The sequence below is a fragment of the Triticum urartu genome, chromosome 1A (genome assembly GCF_056163025.1).
Source record: "Triticum urartu cultivar PI428250 chromosome 1A, HENAU_Tu73, whole genome shotgun sequence".
Taxonomy (NCBI): Eukaryota; Viridiplantae; Streptophyta; class Magnoliopsida; order Poales; family Poaceae; genus Triticum; species Triticum urartu.
In genome coordinates this window covers 73,620,404-73,635,470 of record NC_141873.1, presented here as the reverse complement: position 1 = coordinate 73,635,470, position 15,067 = coordinate 73,620,404, and positions in this window count along the sequence as shown.

Below are 15,067 nucleotides of genomic sequence, written 5' to 3'. Positions count from 1 at the left end.
AGGGTGCTTATGAAGTTGCTTCTTTGTTTGAAAAGTATGATATTACTCTCTACGAATCTGAAAATTTGGACATACTTAAATATTGCTATGAAAACTATGCTCATAATGTGTATGTCAAAGAATTTATTGAAAAAATGACCGTTGCTTCGGAAGAAAATAATGATATGCATGAATCTATAGATAATTATGATTCTGATGATTTGACTGAAATATCCCTTGATGAACATGATGCTTGCTATTCTTGTGGCCATGATACCAATATTTCTGAAGATGAGTTTGCTATAGTTCCTTATGTTAAACATGAGATCATTGCTCTTGCACCCATACTTGATAGTTCCTTCGATGAAAGATTGCAATGATGTTATTATAAATTCTCTTCATGGCAATTGTGTTAATGATATGCAAAACCCTAAGCTTGGGGATTCTAGTTTTGCTATGTCTACTACTTGTTGCAATGATCATGATTGGGGTGATTCTTCTTTTGATCTTGAAAATTTATTCAAGCCCCATGATGAATATGAGATTGATAATAGTGTTTGCAATATTATTGAAAGTGGGTTTGGAAGAGTGTTAACTTTAGATCCCACATATTTGGAGAATGTTCAATCTTATGAAGTTTTTGATAAAAGTGGGTTTGGAAAGGTCATGACTTTAGTTAATGTTAATCCCACTGTTTTGGAAGAGTGTCAACTTTGCATACATGTGGATCGTGTTAAGAATATGTTTTGTGATAGCTATATTGTTGAATTTTCTTATGATCCTACATGTAATTATTATGAGAGAGGAAAATATGGTGGTAGAAATTTTCATGTTACTAAATTACCACTCGTTATGTTGAGATTGCTATTGTTTCTTTCCGCTTCCTTGCATATGCTAGTTTTTTCTTGCCTTGATAATTTGTTTGCCTATAAGATGCCTATGCATAGGAAGTATGTTAGACTTAGATGTGTTTGTTACATGTTTTATGATGCTCTCTTTGTGCTTCAATTCTTGTCTTTCATGTGAGCATCATTGAAATCTTTTGCCTAGCTAAAAGGCTTTAAACGATAGCGCTTGTTGGGAGGCAACCCAATTTTATTTGTATTCCTTGATTTTTATTCCTGTTTAGTAATAAATAATTTATCTAGTCTATGTTTTGGTTGTGTTTTTTGTGTCATAGTGTTTGTGCCAAGTAGAACCGTTGGGAAGACTTGGGGGAAGTCTTTTTGATCTTGCTCTAAAAAACAGAAACTTTAGCGCTCACGAGAATTGCTTCCATTTTTATTTGGAGAGTGATATTTAGTTAATTCTTTTTGCAGATGATTAATAGATAAATTCCTCACGTCCACCAATTTATTTTAGAATTTTTTGGGTTCCAGAAGTTTGCGTTAGTTACATATTACTACAGACTGTTCTGTTTTTGACAGATTCTGTTTTTCGTGTGTTGTTTGCTTATTTTGATGAAACTATGGCTAGTAATAGAGTTTATGAACCATAGAAAAGTTGCAATACAGTAGGTTTAACACCAATATAAATAAATAATGAGTTCATTACAGTACCTTGAAGTGGTGTTTTATTTTCTTTCGCTAACGGAGCTCACGAGATTTTCTGTTAAGTTTTGTGTTGTGAAGTTTTCAGGTTTTGGGTAAAGTTTAGATGGATTATGGAACAGGGAGTGGCAAGAGACTAATCTTGGGGATGACCAAGGCACCCGAAGGTAAATACAAGGACACCAAAAATCCTAAGCTTGGGTATGCCCCGGAAGGCATCCCCTCTTTTGTCTTCATTCATCGGTAACTTTACTTCGAGCTATATTTTTATTCACCACATGATATGTGTTTTGCTTGGAGCGTCTTGTATGATTTGAGTCTTTGATTTTTGTTTTGCCACAATAATCCTTGCTGTACACACCTTTTTATAGAGAGACACCTGAATCGGAATTTGTTAGAATACTCTATGTGCTTCACTTATATCTTTTGAGCTATATAATTTTTTCTCTATGTGCTTCACTTATATCTTTTAGAGCACGGTGGTGGTTTTATTTTATAGAAATAATTGATCTCTCATGCTTCACTTATATTATTTTGAGAGTCCTTTAGAACAACATGGCAAATTGCTTTTAGGAATTATAAAAACTTTCATATAAGTGCATTGAATACTATGAGAAGTTTGATACTTGGTAATTGTTTTGAGATATGGAAATGGTGATATTAGAGTCATGCTAGTTGAGTAGTTGTGAATTTGAGAAATACTTGTGCTGAAATTTGTGATTCCCGTAGCATGCATGTATGGTGAACCGTTATGTGATGAAGTTGGAGCATGATTTATTTATTGATTGCCTTCCTTATGAGTGGCGGTCGGGGACGAGCGATGGTCTTTTCCTACCAATCTATCCCCCTAGGAGCATGCGCGTAATACTTTGTTTCGATAACTAATAGATTTTTGCAATAAGTATGTGAGTTCTTTATGACTAATGTTGAGTCCATGGATTATATGCACCCTCACCCTTCCACATTTGCTAGCCTCTCTAGTACCGCGCAACTTTCACCGGTACCATAAACCCACCATATACCTTCCTCAAAACAGCCACCATACCTACCTATTATGGCATTTCCATAGACATTCCAAGATATATTGCCATGCAACTTTCCACCATTCCATTTGTTATGACACGCTTCATCATTCTCATATTGCCATGCATGATCACGTAGTTGACATCGTATTTGTGGCAAAGCCACCGTTCATAATTTTTTCATACATGTCACTCTTGATTCATTCCCGGTACACCACCGGAGGCATTCACATAGAGTCATATTTTGTTCTAAGTATTGAGTTGTAATTCTTGAGTTGTAAGTAAAAATAAGTGTGATGATCATCATTATTAGAGCATTGTCCCAGTGAGGAAAGGATGATGGAGACTATGATTCCCCCACAAGTCGGGATGAGACTCCGGACGGACAATAAAAAAAGGAGAAAGAAAAGAGGCCATAAAAAAGAGAAAAGGCCCAAATAAAAAAATGAGAGAAAAAGAGAGAAGGGACAATGTTACTATCCTTTCTCCACACTTGTGCTTCAAAGTAGCACCATGATCTTCATGATAGAGAGTCTCATATGTTGTCACTTTCATAAACTAGTGGGAATTTTACATTATAGAACTTGGCTTGTATATTCCAATGATGGGCTTCCTCAAATTGCCCTAGGTCTTCGTGAGCAAGCAAGTTGGATGCACACCCACTTAGTTTCTTTTGTTGAGATTTCACACACTTATAGCTCTAGTGCGTCCATTGCATGGCAATCCCTACTCACTCACATTGATATCTATTGATGGGCATCTCCATAGCCCATTTATATGCCTAGTTGATGTGAGACTATCTTCTCCTTTTTGTCTTCTCCACAACCACCATTCTATTCCACCTATAGTGCTATATCCATGGCTCACGCTCATATATTGCGTGAAAATTGAAAAAGTTTGAGAACATCAAAAGTATGAAACAATTGCTTGGCTTGTCATCGGGGTTGTGCATGATTTAATATTTTGTGTGATGAAGATAGAGCATAGCCAGACTATATGATTTTGTAGGGATAACTTTCTTTTGCCATGTTATTTTGAGAAGACATGATTTCTAAGTTAGTATGCTTGAAGTATTATTATTTCTATGTCAATATTAAACTTTTATCTTGAATCTTTCGGATCTGAACATTCATGCCACAATAAAGAAAAATTTCATTGAGAAATATGTTAGGAAGCATTCCACATCAAAAATACTGTTTTTATCATTTACCTTCTCGAGGACGAGCAGGAATTAAGCTTGGGGACGCTTGATACGTCTATAACGTATCTATAATTTTTGATTGTTCCATGCTATTATATTATCTGTTTGGATGCTAATGGGCTTTATTGTACACTTATATATTATTTTTTGGACTAACCTATTAACCGGAGGCCCAGCCCAAATTGCTGTTTTTTTGCCTATTTCAGTGTTTCACCGAAAAGGAATATCAAACGGAGTCCAAACGGAATGAAACCTTCAGGAGCATTATTTTTGGAACAAACGTGATACATGGGACTTGGAGTGGACGTCAAGAAACAATCGAGGAGGCCACGAGGCAGGGGGAGCGCCTACCCCCTGGGCGCGCCCTCCACCCTCATGGGCCCCTCGTTGCTCCATCGACCTACTTCTTCCTCCTATATATATCCATATACCTCGAGAACACCTAGGAGCACCACGAAACCCTATTTCCACTGCCGCAACCTTCTGTACCCAAGAGATCCCATCTTGGGGCCTTTTTCGGAGCTCCGTCGGAGGGTGCATTGATCACGGAGGGCCTCTACATCAACTCCATGGCCCCTCCGATGATGTGTGAGTAGTTTACTTCACACCTTCGGGTCCATAGTTATTAGCTAGATGGCTTCTTCTCTCTCTTTGGATCTCAATACAAAGTTCTCCTCGATTCTCTTGGAGATCCATTCAATGTAATCTTCTTTTGCGGTGTGTTTGTCGAGATCCGATGAATTGTGGGTTTATGATCAAGTTTATCTATGAACAATATTTGAATCTTCTCTGAATTCTTTTATGTATGATTGGTTTATCTTTGCGAGTCTCTTCGAATTATCAGTTTGGTTTGGCCTACTAGCTTGATCTTTCTTGCAATGGGAAAAGTGCTTAGCTTTGGGTTTAATCTTGCGGTGCTCGATCCCAGTGACAGAAAGGGAAACGACATGTATTGTATTGTTGCCATCGAGGATAAAAAGATGGGGTTTATATCATATTGCATGAGTTTATCCCTCTACATCATGTCATCTTGCTTAAGGTGTTACTTTGTTCTTATGAATTTAATACTCTAGATGCATGCTGGATAGCGGTCGATGTGTGGAGTAATAGTAGTAGATGCAGGCAGGAGTTGGTCTACTTGTCACGGACGTGATGCCTATATACATGATCATACCTAGATATTCTCATAATTATTTGCTTTTCTATCAATTGCTCGATAGTAATTTGTTCACCCATCGTAATACTTATGCTATCTTGAGAGAAGCCACTAGTGAAACCTATGGCCCCCAGGTCTATTCTCCATCATACAAGTTTCCAATCTATTTTATTTTGCAATCTTACTTTCAATCTATATCATAAAAATACCAAAAATATTTATCTTATTATTATTATCTCTATCAGATCTCACTCTTGCAAGTGGCCGTGAAGGGATTGACAACCCCTTTATCGCGTTGGTTGCGAGGTTCTTATTTGTTTGTGTAGGTATGAGGTGACTCGCGCGTGGTCTCCTACTGGATTGATACCTTGGTTCTCAAAAACTGAGGGAAATACTTACGCTGCTTTACTGCATCACCCTTTCCTTGTCAAGGGAAAACCAACGCAGTGCTCAAGAGGTAGCAGGGTTCACCACTTCCATTGGTGCCTCTTCGATGATGCGTGAGTAGTTCTTTGTAGACCTTCGGGTCCGTAGTTAGTAGCTAGATGGCTTCATCTCTCTCTCTCTTGATCCTCATTACTGGTCTCTTGGAGATCCATATGATGCAACTCTTTTGCGGTGTGTTTGTTGGGATCGATGAACTTCGAGTTTATGATCATATCTATGTTTTTATATCCATGAAAGTATTTGAGTTTCTTTGATCTCTTTTATGCATGATCTCTTATAGCCTCGTATTTCATCTCCGATATTTGGGTTTTTTCTGGCCAACTTAATCTATTTATCTTGCAATGGGAAGAGGTGCCCGGTAGTGGGTTCGATCTTACGGTGCTTCATCCCAGTGACAAAAAGGGAACCGACACATATGTATCATTGCCACTAAGGATAAAAAGACGAGATCTATATCTACCGCCATATATATAAACGGATCTTGTCTCCATCATGTCATCATTCTTATTGCATTACTCCATTTTTCCATGAACTTAATACACTAGATGCATGCTGGATAGCGGTCGATGTGTGGAGTAATAGTAGTAGATGCAGGCAGGAGCCGGTCTACTAATCTTGGACGTGATGCCTATGTAATGATCATTGCCTGGATATCATCATAATTATTTGAAGTTCTATCAATTGCCCAACAGTAATTTGTTTACCCACTGTTTGCTATTTTTAACGAGAGAAGCCACTAGTGAAACCTACGGCCCCTAGGTCTTCTTTCTCATATATTTGCCTTTGCGATCTACTTTTCTCTTACATTTATTTTCAGAGCTATTAAACCAAAAATCCAAATATACCTTACTGCAATTTATTTTATTTGGCGTTCGATCTATCAATCTACTACAATTTACCTCACGCCTGTTTGCCTATCTTGAGGCGCCGTACCCCGAAAGGGATTGATAACCCCTTTAACACGTCGGGTTGCGAGGTGTTGTTATTTGTGTGAAGGTGCTGCTTACATTGTGTTACTTGGTTCTCCTACTGGTTCAATACCTTGGTTTCAGAACTGAGGGAAATACCTACCGTCGATTTGCTACATCATCCCTCCCTCTCCAGGGAAATACCGACGTAGTTCCAGCTACCATCATATATCTATGTGCCTCTCGTCCCGATATTATGCTAAGTGTGTGCATGATATCAAGCGGCCCCTAAAGATTCTCATCTTAAGGCCGTGAAAAGGATAGTGAGATACTTATTCCATACACCAAATTTTGGCATTTGGTACCCTAAGAGGTCTTCTTTTGATCTTGTTGGCTACTCCGACTCGGACTATGCCGGTGACAAGGTTGATAGAAATTTGGGTACTTGCAAATTTCTTGGTAGATCTCTTATGTCTTGGTCCTCCAAGAAACAGAACTTGGTATCCTTATCCACCGCCGAAGCGGAATACATTGCCATCAGTTCATGTTGTGCTCAATTACTTTGGATGACCCAAACTCTTAAAGATTATGGCATATATGTGAAACATGTTCCATTGCTTTGTGACAATGAAAGTGCTATTAAGATTGCTCACAATTCCGTGCAACATTCTCGAACTAAGCATATTGAAGTTCGTCATCATTTCATTCAAGATCATGTTGCTAAAGGAGATATTGATCCTAAGCATGTTCGTACCGATAAGCAATTGGTGGATATATTCACCAAACCGCTTGATGAGAAAGTATTTTGCCGTTTGAGAGGTGTATTGAACATCATTGATGCCTCAAACTTGGAGAAGTCACTCCATTTGGATACATGCAAGGCTTGAGCCATTGACTAATCCTTGATATTTCTCTTATGATGATGATCATATGTCTTGGATCTACACTTGTACCCTTGCATGCAATCTAACCCTTGTAGGTGCTTGGATGAGCTTGAATACATGAGATTGCAACTCACTCACATCTTGAGCAATCTCTACATCACCAAGTCTCTACAATATGGTCATTGAAGACAAGGAAGCATGAAACCCTTTAACATATCCTTTGACAAATTCTATATATCAAATTTCATTTGGTATAAAATTTCATGATTGTCACTTTGGACACAAGTGCTCTTCCTTGCAAGACTAACCCGTGTAGGTAGATGAACTCAAACTACAAGTGATGCTCCCAACTCATTGATGAGCTACATAAACCCTGAGCATCCCACACAAGTTCAACTACATGATCAAGATCAACACCACCACCCAAGGTATGTTATTCCATCTTAGAGAAGCTTTACCCTAAGTCATGGGTCAAAGCAACTCAACAAGATGTGAATACATCAAATTGCTTAAACGAAAAATGGCAACCCCATTTTGAGCTTAAATGATGAGTATGACCTACGATCAAGTGTTCTCACTTGACTCGTCAGTCAATATACTCTAACATAGGTGACTCTGTCGCCGACCAATTCTAGATGAAGTTCTCTAGTGCTTTTTGTGTCCTTGCATTTGTCGTTTGCATGTTTGTTTCCCTTTTCAAAAAAACTTCATCTAGATTTATTTCCTTTTTCTATATTATGTTTTGCATTCCCTGCATCTAATTCATTGCAAATCCTTCAGTTAATTCATTTCAAATCTTTCTAAGATCTTATTTGCCTAGTGAGCTGAGATGACAATTGTTTTCTCTCTGTGTTGAACTTGGCCTCACCAGTTTGTTTCTTTCGGCTAAACCGAAACAACTCGGTGCCACCGAAGAGAAAGACTCGGTGTTACCGATTTCACTATTGAGAGAACACTTTGTCATTTGCATGCTCCATATTTGTTCTAGCTCCACTCAATGATTCTTGTCCTCTACAAGCATCTTATATTACATGTTGCTTTGTAATGTGACTCAAGGACCAAACCTACTTGACTCATGCTCCAGAATATCCCTTCTTGGAAATTGATGTCAATGGGGGAGAGAGAGCACATCAAAGCTTATCACATATGAGAGAATGCACTCCTTAAGCTTCTCCAGATGCTTTTATCCATAGAGGAGAGAAGTCACATGTCTTCAAGAGGGGAAAGACATGTTAGTATGTGTTAAGGTTGTTATGTTTGTTTTGCTCTGGTTTTCTTTTCCCTATCTTCTCCCATTATCCAATATAAGATTCAGGGGGAGAAAGACATCTAAAGGAATGAATTCATTGCATATCTTTACTCTTTGGGGACATGTCTATATCGGATAGAGTACCTAGTACTCACTCTCTACATGTCATCCCAATCTTGGTACTCTTGTGATTTCTTAAATTGCTTTGTCCAGTAGATGTTCGTGTGTTATCTAACCTTGTTTACTCAGGTTCATCTCTTCCAAAGCTACCCCAAGACCACAAGGTAAGTATATGCATCACATCCATGTGCATGATGATTTCTTGCTACTGTACATATTGTTCGCAAGAAGAAATCATGAACATGGAGGTACATTTCCTATATTCACATCATTTGCTCTGATGCATATAACCAAGATACATGTAACTCATTGCTTGCTCTGTCATGGTTATGCATTCACATGCTCTTATATTCCATATTCACATGATTGCATACATGTAGGGGGAGCATGTGCATGTTACATGTCTTTCCAAAGCTTTACTGTTATTCTTCATATCTTCATCTAAGTCTTTGATGTATGTTGTCATCAATTACCAAAAAGGGGGAGATTGAAAGCACAAGTACTCCCTGGGTGATTTTGGTAATTAATGTCAACATATCTCTTGTTGGACTAATACTTTTATCTAGTATATTTCAGAAATTTCAACAAAGGCGTGGCATGGAGAAGAGGATGTGGAACCCCTTCAAGAAGCTAACGACAAGGATTGGCAAAAGCTCAAGACTCTACATTTTCATTTCAGTGGTCCAAGATCACTTTGAGTCCATAGGAAATCCAATACTATTAAAAGGGGATGAGGTGTTGCTTAATGGCTTACTTGCTCAAAGTGCTTAGTGATATGCTCCAAAGCCCTCAACCATTGTCTCATTTCCACATATGTCCCAAACCAAAAGTCAAACTCGGCCCCACCGATTTGATCTATCCGACGCCACCGAGTTCACTTGACATAGCCACTGCCAGAAACCCTAATCAATTCGGTCTCACCGAGATGGGCTTGCAAACTCTCTGTTGCCTATTGCAATTGTCTCTGTCTCACCAAGATAAGCAATCGGTCCCACTGAGTTTGCTCGACCAACTCTCTATTTTGCTAATTACCAAAATCGGTCTCACCGACTTTGTGTAATCGGTCAAACCGAGTTGAGGTTTTACCCTAACCCTAGCACATCGGTCCCACCGAGTTGGTCATATCGGTCCCACCGAAAAATCTAACGTTCACATTTTGAACCATATAGGTCTGACCGAGTTTCACTATTCGGTCCCACCGTGTTTGGTAAATTGTGTGTGATGGTTAGATTTTGTGTGGAGGCTATATATACCCCTCCACCCATCCTCCATTCGGCGAGAGAGCCATCAGAACGTGCCTACACTTCCAGCATTCATTTTCTGAGAGAGAACCACCTACTCATGTGTTGAGACCAAGATATTCCAATCCAACCACAAGAATCTTGATGTCTAGCCTTCCCCAAGTTGATTTCCACTCAAATCATCTTTCCACCACATCCAAATCTGTGAGAGAGAGTTGAGTGTTGGGGAGACTATCATTTGAAGCACAAGAGCAAGGAGTTCATCATCAACACACATCTATTACCTTTTGGAGAGTGGTGTCTCCTAGATTGGTTAGGTGTCACTTGGGAGCCTCCGTCAAGATTGTGTAGTTGACCAAGGAGTTTGTAAGGGCAAGGAGATCGCCTACTTCGTGAAGATCTACCCAAGTGAGGCAAGTCCTTCGTGAGCGATGGCCATGGTGGGATAGACAAGGTTGCTTCTTCGTGGACCCTTCATGGGCGGAACCCTCTGTGGACTCACGCAACCATTACCCTCTGTGGGTTGAAGTCTCCATCAACGTGGATGTACGATAGCACCACCTATCGGAACCACGCCAAAAATCTTTGTGTCTCCAATTGCGTTTGCACACTCCAATCCCATCCCTTTACTTTCTTGCAAGTTGCATGCTTTACTTTCCGCTGCTCATATACTCTTGCTATGCTTGCTTGAAATTTATTGTGAATGTTTAAACTTGTGATAAAACTCCACCTTAACTTGAAGAAATTAAAAATTGCTACTTCTCTTTGTTGAGGGTCTAATCACCACCCTCTAGACACCTCTTCTCGATCCTTTCAAAAACTCCCTACTCCCACACACTACCTGGGGATAGGATGGTGGGGGTTTTCTGGTGGAGAGCTATATTGAGACTTATGCACACATTAAACAATTAGCTGTGTGTAAAGTAGGTGATGGGCACCATCTACTTTTGGTCTGATGGATGGTGGAATCAAGGATTAAGTTACAAATTTCCTAAATTATATTCTTTTGCCATCAACAAAGACATTTCATTACAGCAGGCCCTCAACACTCCAGATATGGAAAGTTTATTCCACAGACCACTTTCCATGCAGGCCTATCAGCAATTTCAGACTCTGCAAAACCACCTTCTCCAAAGACCATAACCCATGGAACCTGATGGTTGGACGCTAGCAGGGAGATCTAATGCATACTCCTCCAATAAGATGTATACAAACGTCATAGAAAACAATGCGCACATCATCTTCAAGGATATTTGGTCAACATCTTCTAGGCTTAGACATAAGATCTTCTTCTGGCTCCCACTACATGATAGAAATAATACCAAAAACATGCTGCAATGCAGGTCTATGCATCTTGACAGCTATGATTGTGTTCTCTGCAATGATCATACAGATGAAACAACAAGCCACCTCTTTTGGAACTGTCCATTCGCCCTCTGTTGCTGGGATCAGGTTATACCAAATAGAAAGAGAGGTATATCAATTCTTAATGAGATTCAATTGGCCATCTCACTTTTACCTCAAGATCTTGCTCTAGATATCATAATTATGGGATGCTGGGCTATCTGGAGTGTCAGAAGTGATAAGATATTCAGAGCAGCTGCCACGCATATTCAGAGTTGGAGATTTTACCTTAAACAAGGTCTCTTAGCATGTCAGCTAAGAGCAAAGCAGAGAAAGGCAGAGAAATTGCAACTTTGGACAGAACAAAACTTGTAATTTATTTTTAGATGTTTTTCCCTAGAGTTGGTGTTGGCTGAGGTCCAGTTTTGGACTTTTGCACTAGGGTTTGTACATATTTACTTTTATTAATGAAAATACCATAGAACAGTTGTTCTACGGTCACAGGGTCAAAAAATAGACACTAAAACAAAACAACCAACGTATAGCATGCACAGGTGCGGAAGAAGCTAAAAAGAGGTTGAAAGTTGCTAGCCAAAGAGAGCCTTGCAGATTATCTAAGCACTTCAAGCTGTCAAGGGCGACGTTGCTTCTTGCAGAGGCAATTAGCTGAGCTCTAGGACAGATGTGGGGCCGGCAATTGATCCCGGCTAGCTTGGCTTTCATGTCCGGAAATCCAAAGAGAGGTTGCCTCGGGTCAAAGATCTTGACCTTGTCATCGAGCATTGTGGAGACGAGTTGTCGAGCGGGTGGAGGAGTCAGGAAACCTTCTAGCTACCCAGGATCTACATAGGTGCTCTCATATGATTTGTCGGTAATTTTCAGAAAGACTCCAATCTCCCTCTCACCAATTTTGATGACAACATCATTGAGTTCTTGATTGTTTTGAGAATACTCCCTATCACCTGGTTGATAGAGATCCATGTGGTGCTGTTAAAAATCACGAAATTCCTAAATTTCCACATAGTTGATGCACAAGCAGTATTTAGGGCAGAGTTTTTCTAATTAGAGACCCAAAACTTAGCAATGGAGAGGTAATCAACACCTAGAGAGATATCAAAATGTTCACTGACTACTTTCCATATAAAACTAGATACTACACATTGGTCTATCTATCTAGAGTAAATTCACGAGCTCGATATAAAACTAAAAAGTGGAATCTTTTTTCATCAAGTTTGGATCGCTCAAGTGGACATATTTGATAGATCAATGAGTGGTATTATTGTTTTTTCTCCTACTGACAATGAGTGATTATTGTTTACTATACATAGTTGTGTGATTATTGTTGAATTCACTAAAGCACTAAAAACATTTCATTTGAAGGGGAAATATGATATTTTAGTTTCTTAGTATAGATTATTAAGTAAAGTGACTTGTTAGTGAGAAAAAAATTGAACATATAACTTTTCAACCAAAAAAAGGATATATCTATTACCTAAATTTGTCAAAATATGATTGGATAATAGCTCACCGAGTGTGCATGTTGTGGTGCCGCCTGATACGTCTCCAATGTATCTATAATTTTTGATTGCTCCATGCTATTATATTATCTATTTTGGATGTTAATGGGATTTATTTTACACCTTTATATCATTTTTGGGACTAACCTACTAACCGGAGGCCTAGCCCAAATTGTTTTTTTTGGCCTATTTTAGAGTTTCGCCGAAAAGGAATATCAAACGGAGTCCAAACGGAATGAAACCTTCGGGAATGTGATTTTCTCAACAAACGTGATCTAGGAGACTTGGAGTGTACGTCAAGAAAAGATCAAGGAGGGCACGAGGCAGGGGGCATGCCTACCCCCCTGGGCGCGCCCTCCACCCTCGTGGGCCCCTCGTTGCTCCACCGACGTACTTCTTCCTCCTATATATATATCCACGTACCCCCCTGTGACGCCCCCGATTTGACCGTACACTAATCATACACGCAAACGTGTACGATCAAGATCAGGAACTCATGGGAAGATATCACAACACAACTCTAACAATAAAATAAGTCATACAAGCATCATATTACAAGCCAGGGGCCTCGAGGGCTCGAATACAAGAGCTCGATCATAGACGAGTCAGCGGAAGCAACAATATCTGAGTACAGAATTAAGTAAACAAGTTTTCCTTAAGAAGGCTAGCACAAACTGGGATACAGATCAAAAGAGGCGCAGGCCTCCTTCCTGGGATCCTCCTAAACTACTCCTGGTCGTCGTCAGTGGGCTGCACGTAGTAGTAGTAGTAGTCGTCATCGACAGTGGAGTATGGCTCCTAGGCTCCATCGTCTGGTCGCAGCAATCGGGTATAGAAAGGGGGAAAAGAGGGAGCAAAGCAACCGTGAGTACTCATCCAAAGTACTCGCAAGCAAGGAGCTAAACTACATATATATGCATTGGTATCAAATGGAATAAGGGTATCATATGTGGACTGAACTGCAGAATGCCGGAATAAGAGGGGGATAGCTAGTCCTATCGAAGACTACGCTTCTGGTAACCTCCATCTTGCAGCAGAAGAAGAGAGTAGAAGGTAAGTTCACCAAGTAGCATCGTGTAGCATAATCCTAACCGATGATCCTCCCCTCGTAGCCCTGTGAGAGAGCGATCACCGGTTGTATCTGGCACTTGGAAGGGTGTGTTTTATTAAGTATCCGGTTCTAGTTGTCATAAGGTCAAGGTACAACTCCAAGTTATCCTATTACCGAAGATCACGACTATTCGAATAGATTAACTTCCCTGCAGGGGTGCACCACATTTCCCAACACGCTCGATCCCCTTTGTCCGGACACACTTTTCTGGGTCATGCCCGGCCTCGGAAAATCAACACGTCGCAGCCCTACCTAGGCACAACAGAGAGGTCAGCATGCCGGTCTAAATCCTATGGCGCAGGGGTCTGGGCCCATCGCCCATTGCACACCTGCATGTTGCGAACGCAGTCGGTGAGCAGACCTAGGCTCCCTTATACAAGAGCAAGCGTTCCAGTCCAACCCAACGCGTGCCACTCAATCGCTGACGTCACGAAGGCTTCGGCTGATACCATGACGTCAAGTGCCCATAACTCTCCCCGCGTAGATGGTTAGTGCGTATAGGCCAGTGGCCAGACTCAGATCAAATACCAAGATCTCGTTAAACGTGTTATCTTGAAATAACCGCGAACACCGACCAGGGCCAGGCCCACCTCTCTCCTAGGTGGTCTCAACCTGCCCTGTCGCTTCGCCACAAAGATCTACACAGAGGGCTGTCGGGAAAGTATGTCCTTCCATCCCCCAATTCGTGAATCAACCGCGGGTACTCCTCGAGCCGACCCGTCTTTTGTCACCACAAGTATTATACATTATGTATAAGTATATACCCGTGACCACCTCCCAAGTGATCACGGCCCGATAGTATAGCATGGCAGACAGACAAGAATGTAGGGCCACTGATGATAATCTAGCATCCTATAGTAAGCATTTAGGATTGCAGGTAAGGTATCAACAGTTGTAGCAACAATGACAGGCTATGCATCAAAATAGGATTAACGGAAAGCAGTAACATGCTACACTACTCTAATGCAAGCAGTATAGAGGAGAGTAGGCGATATCTGGTGATCAAGGGGGGGCTTGCCTGGTTGCTCTGGCAAGAGAGAGGGGTCGTCAACACCGTAGTCGTACTGGGTAGCAGCGGTGTCGGTCTCGGTGTCTAGCGAGAGAAGAGGGGGGAAGAAACAATAAATATAATGCAAACAAATGCATGACGATGCATGACATGACAAAGCGTGATGCTAGGTGTGCCCTAACGCGGTACGAGGTGGTACCGGTGAAGGGGGGAAACATCCGGGAAAGTATTCCCAGTGTTTCGCGTTTTCGGACAGATGAACTGGAGGGGGAAAGTTGCGTGTTCACTATGCTAGGGATGTGTGGCGGACGAACGGGCTGCGTATTCGG